Here is a 9,914-nt window from a genome sequence, read left to right as displayed (position 1 = left end):
CTCCTGAGTTGGAGGTGTCTCCTGGATTGGGGTGTCTCCTGAGTTGGAGGTGTCTCCTGGGTTGGGGTGTCTCCTGAGTTGGAGGTGTCTCCTGGGTTGGAGGTGTCTCCAGGGTTGGAGGTGTCTCCTGGGTTGGAGTTGTCTCCTGGATTGGGGGTGTCTTCTGGGTTGAGGGTATCTTCTGGATTGAAGGTGTCTCCTAGATTAGAGGTGTCTCCTGGGTTGGAGGTATCTTCTAGATTGAAGGTGTCTCCTAGGTTAGGGGTGTCTCTTTGGTTGGAGGTGTCTCCTGGGTTGGAGGAATTTCCTGGGTTGGAGGTATCTCCAGATTGGGGGTATTTCCTGGGTTGGGGGTATCTTCTGGATTGAAGGTGTCTCCTAGATTAGAGGTGTCTCCTGGGTTGGAGGAATCTCCTGGATTGGGGGTATCTTCTGGATTGAAGGTGTCTCCTAGGTTAGGGGTGTCTCTTTGGTTGGAGGTGTCTCCTAGGTTGGGGTGTCTCCTGGGTTGGAGGAATCTCCTGGGTTGGAGGTATCTCCGGGTTGGGGGTATTTCCTGGGTTGGGGGTATCTCCTTCTTTAGAACCCTATGCTGGTTAGATTTTAGTGTCAACTTGATGGACCTTGGAAGAGTGAGCATCAACTGCCCAGACCAATATTGCCTGTGACCATATCTGAGAGGAATTATCTTCACTGATAGTTGATATGAGAAGGTCCAGCCCACTGTGGGTGACACTATCCCTACTCTCTGGGCCTAGATTGTATAAGAACGCTTTCTCACTCTCTTGGGAGTGAACCAGAAAACAGACTTTCTCTGTGGTTTCTGCTCGGAGTCCCTTCCCTGACTTCCCTCCATGATGGATTATGACCTAGAAGTGTAAGACAAATAAAGCAACTTTCTCCTCCCCAACTTGTTTTGGTCAGAATATCACAGCAACAGAAAGCAAACCAGGACAGACCTCCAACCCAAAAACCACAATTTCACAGCAGCAAGCTTCCCCACCAGGAAATACTACCTCCCTGCCCCATCTAGAGACTGCTGCCTGTTCCTCTCCCAAGGAATTAACACCTTGTTTGTTGGGTAGCTGGCACTCAGTAATGACATCAAAGCTGCTGTACAGCTCCCTTCCCACACCGGTCTTAGTGGGGACAGTTTCTAAGGCAAGCCCTAAAGAGTTTCCAGTTTCCCTGTGGCTTCCTAGCCACCCCTGCTCCCCCTCCCTAAATAACACCCTCTCCCCTGAGTGTCTGGAATCTTCCCTTCATTAAAAAAACAAAAACAAAAACAGGTTTCTATGTAGCCTGAGCTGGCCTTGAACTTACTATGCAATAGAGGGTGGTCTTGAATTCCAGATGCTCTGTCTCTGTCTATTGAGTGCTGGGCTTGCAGGCTTATGCAGTGTTGGGAACAGAACCCAGGACTTTGTACTTTCTAGTCAAGCACTTTCCCAGCTGAGCTACATCCCCAGTCCTTTTTTTTTTCTTTCTTGTTTTCTTTATGGGGGAGGAGTGGTAGGCAGGGGGTGAGAGGAGACAAAAATCTCACATATCCCAGGCTGGCCTTAAATTTGCTTTGTAGCCTGATCTCATTCCTCAGCCTGCCCAGTACCAGGTTCACAGGTGTGGGCTGCCACACCCGACATTACCTGCTCCTCTTAGGAACAGCTGTCACTGCCAGGCCTTTTCACTGTCTTCATCTGGAAGAGCTCACAGCGTGTAAGTGTAAGACATGTGACTGTCCATGGCCTGTTAGCCCCTGGCATTCTCAAGCAGGGTGAGTACGGCAGAGAGAAGAGGCGGTCACTCCGCCTTGCACAAGGGTCCACAGTCTCTCCTTGTAGCTCTCCTTATACGCTTTCTTCTGCCTCCTCAGGCAGTCTTACCTCACCCCAACCCAGAAGCTATGGCAAACCTAACTACGCCTTTCTAGAACTACTTCTTCTTCTGAGTGTAGCCGGAGATTACTTGGGAATGTACTGGTAATGTCAATTCACTGGGGCTTGAGGGGTGACTCAGGGGCTAAGAATGCTGGCTGAGTTATCCTTGAGAGCAGAGTTTGTATCCCAGTACTTGCTTGGTGAGCAACATCATGTTACTCCAGCACCAGCACCAAGGAATCTGACGCTGACCTCTGCAAGTGACAACCTTTCCTGCTGCTGTGGGAATGCCCCTCCAAAAGCCCATGGAGAAGAGATTCGGGTTTCACCTTGGCACTACTGGCCTTCGGGTTACTGGAAGTATGTCCTTGTGCGGAGTGGCACTAAAAGGGTCCCTGGACCATTTGTCATTCTCTCCCACTCTCGCTTCCTCATCATAAGATGAGAGGTGTGGCTTACCTGCACACTGCCATCAGGAAATGTAGGCACAGGCCCCAAACAACTGGAACCTTCAAACCTGGGAGCCAAAAGGAGCCGTTCCTCTTTATAACTTGCCTATCTTGGTATTTGTTACAGTAACAAATGGCTGTATCAGTAACAAATGGCTGAATGATACAATGTTTGTTATAATACTTCAAGAAGCGGCTAGAATGTATCCATCCCAGGTCAGTGCTTCGGGGCCTTCAGGGGACAAGGGATAATATGATTAGAGACCTTTGTAGACCTGTCCCAGATCCTAAAGGAGATCAGCCACAAGGGGAGGGACACAGTTGAGGATACAGTTTTCTCTTGTCACCCACCTGTCTGCCTCCAGCCCTCTCTACCTCTACCATCCTTGGCAAACTGATGTTTCATTCACAGGAGGAAACCTTCAAGATGCACTGGTGTAAACGGAGACTGCTCGTTTGTTTCCCAGCCACCAGATCCAAATAATCACACAGAAACTATATTAATTCCAATACTGTTTGTCCAATGGTTCATCCATATTTCTAGCTAGCTCTTACTACATCTTAAATTAATCCATTTCTATTAATCTGTGTGTCACCACGCGGTTGTAGCCTACCAGTAAGGTTCTGGCATCTTCCTCCCTCAGCAACTACACGGTGTCTCCTTGACTCTGCCTACTCTCTCTATATATCTCTTCCAGCCTGGCTATATTATGCCCTGTCATAGGCCAAAGCAGTTTCTTTATTAACCAATGGTAATAAAACATATTCACAGCATACAGAGGGGCATCACACATCATCTCCCCTTTTCTGTCTAAATAAAAAGAAGGTTTTAACTTTAACATAGTAAAATTACATATAACAAAACAAGAATAAAATAAGAATTACAGTTACAATATTTCTTTACGAGTCTAAAGTTCCATAACAAATGTATCTTTTATCATAACTAAGGAAACTATAGCTGTCTTCAACTCCATCAAAGACCCCAGAAGGGTATAACATTACCTAAGTAAACAGGAAGTGCATTGCAAGTAACTTCCAAAGTTCACAGCATACAGAGGGGCATCCCACATCACACTGGTAAGGAATTAAAATGATTAACTCAGCAGCCATGAGCACTGATTGTTTCTGATTGACACTAATCTAAGGGCTTAGTGCGCATTCTATCAGTTAATCTTCTTAACACTTCACATACTTAATGAAAATTATCCTAATCCCTCAGTCCTGCATGAGAGGAAACTGGGCCCGGAAACACTCGTCCCATCTCGTGATTCCAAAGTGTTAAAGCTAAGATTTGAACTCAGCCATGTCACGGAAGAGCTCAGACTCTTCTCTGTGTCTATGTGCATTTATCTGTTTATTCTGAGAGGGGAGCAGGCGTCTGTCAGAGCAGACAAGTGGAGGTCAGAGGACAACTTGTGAGAGTCAGTCCTCTTCTTCCACCACACAGGTTTCTGAGCTAAAGTCAGGTTGTCCAGTTTGACGGCAAGCCCTCTCGTGCACTAGCCATCATGGTAGCCCAAGTCAGACTCAATCTCCCCTCTCCTCTCCTCTCTCTCTCTCTCTCTCTCTCTCTCTCTCTCTCTCTCTCTCTCTTTCTCTGACAGCATTTCACTGTGTATCCCTGGTTGGCCTGCTTCAACTCACTGTGTAGACCAGACTGGCCTTGAACTCACAGAGATCCACCTGCTTCTGCCTCCCGAGTGCTGGGATTGAAGGCACGTGCCACCAGACAGGCTTATCAAGCCAGACTCTAACCCCCTGGGTGATGTTTACCTCACAAGTTTGTGACTATGACTGAGTGATGGAATTGAGTCACAACAGTTTAGTTTAAGGATCTGTGTTAGCCTCTTTTTTTAAAAAAAAAAAATCTTTTTTGAGACAGGATTTCTCTTTGTAGCCTTGACTACCCTGGAATTCGCTTTGTAGACCAGGTTAGCCTTGAACTCACAGAGATCCACCTGCCTCTAGCTCCCGAGTGCTGGGATTAAAGGCATGGCATGCACCACCATCTTTGATTCTAGAACCAAGCAACACTTTTTATAAAAAGGGAATAGGTGTTCCAGAAAAGTTCAATTCTGAGCCTGGCTTATAGGGTGACATGTGACCAGACTTCTCCAATCATATATCTCTGTTTGGAAGTGTAGAGGGGAAGGGAGCCCAGAGGGCTGGTGGGGGTGTTTGCAGCAGGCCTCCTCTGGTACTGCTTCTCTGAGCCTTCGAGCCTCAATCCCAGAGACCTCTGCTCTGTCTTTTGCTGCTGGCAAAGGTTGAGTTGGCTTCTATGCTTCTCACCTGGAGTTCTTGGCTGGCGTAGGTGCCCCTGTCGAGCTGAGGGAGCACCCCCTGAGCACAGAAGGAAGAATGACGGTGAGGGTAAGGCCGGCAGCCTGTGAGGGGGCAGCTAGGAGCATACTCACCCCCAACTTTCTCTCTCCCGGGGTCTCAGAGTCAGGATGGCATCATCAGGTGGCATGCCCAGGTGCCTACTCAAAGATGCATAAGGTGCCAGCTTCATTCCACTTGGCTCCCAGCATAGCTGGTGTTAGGAAGAGAAGGGGCTCTATGCTCAAGGCTGGTATCTTCCTGGTAGACCGCCTGTGAACCCCCTGTTCAGCTAGGGGTGCTAGTCCTCCGTGCGCTCGCTGCTTGGGGCAGCTGGCTAATAGAGACAGGCCACAGAACTCTCAGAGGGAGCAGGGCCTGTGTTCAGTGGGTGGCTGGTTTCGCTTTCAGTGTGACTGAAAGGTGCCCTGAGAGGCCCATAGTACACGGAAGGACAAGTCTGTTCCCCGACAGACTGTATACTCAACCCTCCTTCCTGGGGCTGGGGGCACAGTCCTCACCTCCATGCCTCTGCTCTAGACTATGCGACAAGCCAGGGTGCTGAGGGGTGCTGGGGACCACGAGGGCTCCAACCGTCTCATTGGCTGACTCCGCATCTCAGCCTAGCCCATTTCTTCCTCACTCTGCCCAGCGGCCAAGGCACCAACACCTCCGACCCAACACAGGCCGGCTCGATAAGGGGGCTCCCTCCCAGTGTCCTCCCTGCCTCTTCAGCCCCACCACTGGCACAGGGCAGAGATGGGTCCCATCAGGGCCACCAACTTACTAGGCCCAAGTCCCTCATCTTATTAGGCCAACATCAGTATCACTAGGCCCATGTCCCTCATCTCACTAGGACCAGGTTCCTCATCTCACTAAGCTCCTGTCCCTTCCCTGGGACAATCACATTGTGAGATTGCAGACCCCAAATGCAGGTTGTGGCTGATATAGTGAACTAGCAGGAACCATAAGGATGCAGAACAGCACAGGGGCTATGGGAGGACTGAGATCCAGACCTCGGAAGACAAACTCTAGAACAGCTGGAGAAACCCTGAGGGAGCCATGCACGCCAAAATCCATTTCTTGGCCTAGATCCCAGAGTCACACTGGCTAAGTGTGAGTTAATCATGTGTCACCTCCTGTGTGGAGCAGGAGAATTTCCTCAGTCAGCTCTCCCAGGAATCCCAAAATACAGAAAGGATTCCCAAGGAGAAATGGCCACTGACAGAGGCCAGAACCCCATGAGCCAGAGTCCAAGACGCTGTTCCTGCTTCCCTTCCCCTGCCCTTAGAGGAGGCCAATTCGGGTTGGTTTATCCTAGATCCTTTTCCAGGGAAGGCACCTTCTGATTGGCAAGTCCACCCTAGGCTTTGTCCAACCCTCACGGGAGATGGGGCTACAGAGAGGAATTCAATGTGCTTTGAACCCCATTCCCTGAACCCCTACTTAGGAAAAACTCAAGCATTATTAGGCCTGTGTAGAAGCTCACCTCCACTGATGTGTGAGACTTGACCTCAGTAAACCATGACCTTGACACCAAGGACCTGCCAGAGCTCACGACACAGCAGAGAGTGCTAGCTAGGCTCCAGACTGCTTGTAATCCCCTTGTTCATCAAGATTGCTGCAACCAGCTCACTTTTTGGGCTCAGGTACTATGAAGTGGCATGAGCCAGGAGTCCTGGAGCCCCAGACTCAAGTTTTTCTCCCAGAGATACTTGCAATAACCCTGGAACCGCCCTGGATTAGCCCCCATGTTGAGGACAAGGCTATGCAAGGACATGTAGTTCACAGGGAGAGAACTGCAATGCTCTGCTCTGTCTGCACTTCAACCCCTCTAGCTTATAAAAGTCAGGGGTCAAAGCTAAACTGGGCCTGGCCTACACACACAGGGGCCAGAAGACGGGTCAGAGTAAACTGGCCTTGGACACTCTGTTGGGGAGGATGTGGCCCAGGCTTTGGGCCTGTGGTTTCAGCCTGATAGCCTGACTGCAGCCACCTGCACCTTTCTTGCAGGAAGCAGGGGGTGGCAGGTGCAAGGGGCAGGGGCGTGGGAGGGAGTGGAGAGGCTGTGGTTTGGGCTGTGAAGGCTCACCAAGCTAGCGTGGTCACTTGAGGAGGTGTTCTGAGGGCCCGAACCACCAGACCCTCTTCCTGTGTCTCTCTCAGCATTCCCCTGTCCAATGCCTGTCCCTCCTCAAGGCCTAGAGCATAGACTTACCCAGGGTCTCAGAACAGCCGTCCCAAAGATACAAGAGACAACAGTATTGCTGATCCAAGCAGAGCACTGTGACAGACATAAAGGCAGTATGTTCCCAGACAGAATATTCTAGAAGCCATTGACTCCCTAGGTAAAGGCAACTGATGCTTCCTCCACCCTTGACATTAATTCCTAACTTGTCAAGTTTTCGTGCCTAGAGTGTGTCAGAATCTCAGACCCCACCCAGACCTGCTGAGTCAGAATCCATTATGTAGTGAGACCCCAAGTGATCTATAAACACACAGAAATTCAATCATTTAGTACTGACAACAATCTTTCAGATAGGACTCCTCATGCTGCTGCTTGGATGAGGAAACTGAGGCACAGAGATGTTAAATGACTAGCCCAAAACCCAATAGGTGGAAAGTATCAGGGCTGGGATTAGAACCAGGACTGTCTGGCTTCAGTATGCATGGCCCTCTCTGCTTGGCCATTGCACCTTTGGAACAAGGAAGCCAACAGATATTTGAGGGACCACTGGTCATGTTGGGTCTGGCCAGGCTGCTTAGCCCTGGCCTTGCACTGCTCGCTGTGGCTTTCTCACTGTTTCTCTTGCCCGTGCTTATCAAGTGAGAGTCTGATTGTGCAGACCATCGGCATTAGTTATTAACTCTGAGTTACCAATAATGCATCGCATGAAAGAAAAAGAGAAAGAAAGAAAGAAAGAAAGAAAGAAAGAAAGAAAGAAAGAAAGAAAGAGAGAAAGAAACGCACTTTGCCTTGTAGTCGTTAAACCGAGAGCAAGTTCAAATTCGAACTCTGCTTCATGCTTCCTGTATCTTCCATCCTGTCTGTCTATTGTCTGAGTCTGAACCTTTGCCTGCCTGAAGGCCGTCTCATGAATCTCTTCATTCCTGTGCCTGTATCTGTCCCTGTGTGTCTGTGTGTCTGTCCTGTGTGATTGTGTCTTCCATGCGTTCTGTGTGTCTGTCCCTCATGCTTGCCTCTGCATTTACTGAACAGCACAGAAAACACCATGTGGGTTAGAAACGAGACCCTTTACGGAAATTTTTAACGGTTTTACAAGACATTAAGTCATTAAGACTCCAACTGACTCTCAGACAACAGAACAGACACGACTGCAAACTCACCGCTGTTTACCAACCAATATCCATGAATGGATGCGTTCAACCTTGATGGTAGATTGTCGAATGTTGCTTTCAATCTCTGCACTTACTGCTATCGGCAAATGATTCACGTGCCTTGTTCTGGGACGGGGACTGGGGGCGGGGCAAGGTGTGGACAAGTGTATAACTTAAGGTCACAGCTATGCATTAGCTTAGGTTATAAAAGTTGATTGCATGAGAAATCCAAGGCAATCCAGGTTGGTTGTTAGTTAGTCCTCTTAGAGGCAGGTTAAGCAAGCAGGCTGAGCACACAGTAGGCGCAGTCTTAAGTGACTGCAAGATGTGTCACAACCTCTGGTTGTGAGGTCCAGCAAAAGCGCCAGTCTCTTCATATGTAAGAAGTATTTTTATGATATCGAATTGCCATACTGGATACTATTTTTCCTGGACACTAAAGGAAAACCTGCCTCCGGTCAGCGAGGAACCATCCATTAAACCCCAGGACTGATGGCGTAGATGGTCACGGAAGAGACCCAGGCTACCAGACCATCTAGGAGTCCTGAACTCACGTGTGCGGTCAGACAACAGATACATCAATAAATGACCACACTGGAGTTTGTATGTCCCCGCCAGAGGGGGCCTGGCTCATGAACAGTCAGGAAGACCCTAAGCCCTCAGGGTCTTCAGGGAAGGAGACAGAGTGACACCCGGTCTGGCTAAGTTTGATGCCTGGAGCTCCCTTCTTTCCCAGGTCCAGCCCTGATCCAACACCAAACTTCCAGGGAAGACCATGCTGCTGTAAATTACACCAGTGTAAGAAGGTCATGGTGTGTGTGTGTGTGTGTGTGTGTGTGTGTGTGTGTGTGTTCTTTGTGTATAGAAAGAGGAGGCCTCTTTTGCACAAATCATTTCCATACACCCAGCCTGCAGAGGACCGCTGTGCATGGCAGCCGGCCCCCACATTCTTCGGTTCCTGGAGTCCTGCATTCTCATAATGCTGCCACCGCTGCTGAAGAACCCTCCTCTGTTCCAAACTGGAAGGGGGTCTCTTGACTGTCCCGGCTGGGAGGAAGGCTATGGTTTACACACACAGTCACAGCAGTGTGTTCCAGGTGCATGCAGTGGGCTGTGTGTGCTATACCCAGACCCTGTGCTTCCTGTCCGGACAGTGAGGCTACCAAATGCCCCCTAACTCTACTGTCCCTTCTTTCCCCAAATGCACACCTGTGATAATTCTGCCTGAGGACCTTGGGCACTAAAGGCCCTCAATAACTCCTTTAAGCAAAACTCACAGACAGGGTGGTACCAGTAGTTGTCACCAGGGGGCAGTGTGGGCACCACCCTCCTTTCCAAGCAGCACCAGTCTGCAAGAAGGAAGTGACCAGAACCCAAAGACCAGCAAGTCTATGGGGAATCTCATGGGCTAGATATAGGCCTGGGCCCAGAGAGGACAACCATCATTCTAGTTCACATAGCAGGGCAACGTGTGACCTCTGACCTTCCAAATACCTTGTCAAACCTCCCTGTCTACCCCTGCACCCACCCTCATCCCAGCCCTGAGTTCTCCCAATCCTGTTAACATCAACAGCTCCCTGATTGGTTCCACTTGCCTTTTACTAAGCACCCAGTTGATCAGGTACTGGTAGGTGGGTCTGCTCGGTGTCTTCTTGGCTGCGGTGCCTCAAGTTCATAAGGTCTATGGATTTTCAGTTACCGAAAGCCAGGTGTAGCTCTACGTGGGTGCTCAGATTGTCCCAGCTGAAAGAATGGATGGGCCGGAGGAAGGGGAGAAGGAAGGAAGAAAGATAAAAAGAAAGAGGGAAGGATGGATAGATGGACAGATGTAAAGACAGGCAGGTGGACCAAAGGATGGATAAATAAATGGGTAGGTAGATGAGTAGGTAGGCGGGTGGATGGATGGATGGATGGATGGATGGATGGA

The sequence above is a fragment of the Microtus ochrogaster genome, chromosome 15 (genome assembly GCF_000317375.1).
Source record: "Microtus ochrogaster isolate Prairie Vole_2 chromosome 15, MicOch1.0, whole genome shotgun sequence".
Taxonomy (NCBI): domain Eukaryota; kingdom Metazoa; phylum Chordata; class Mammalia; order Rodentia; family Cricetidae; genus Microtus; species Microtus ochrogaster.
Note: the sequence above shows the minus strand (reverse complement) of the source record.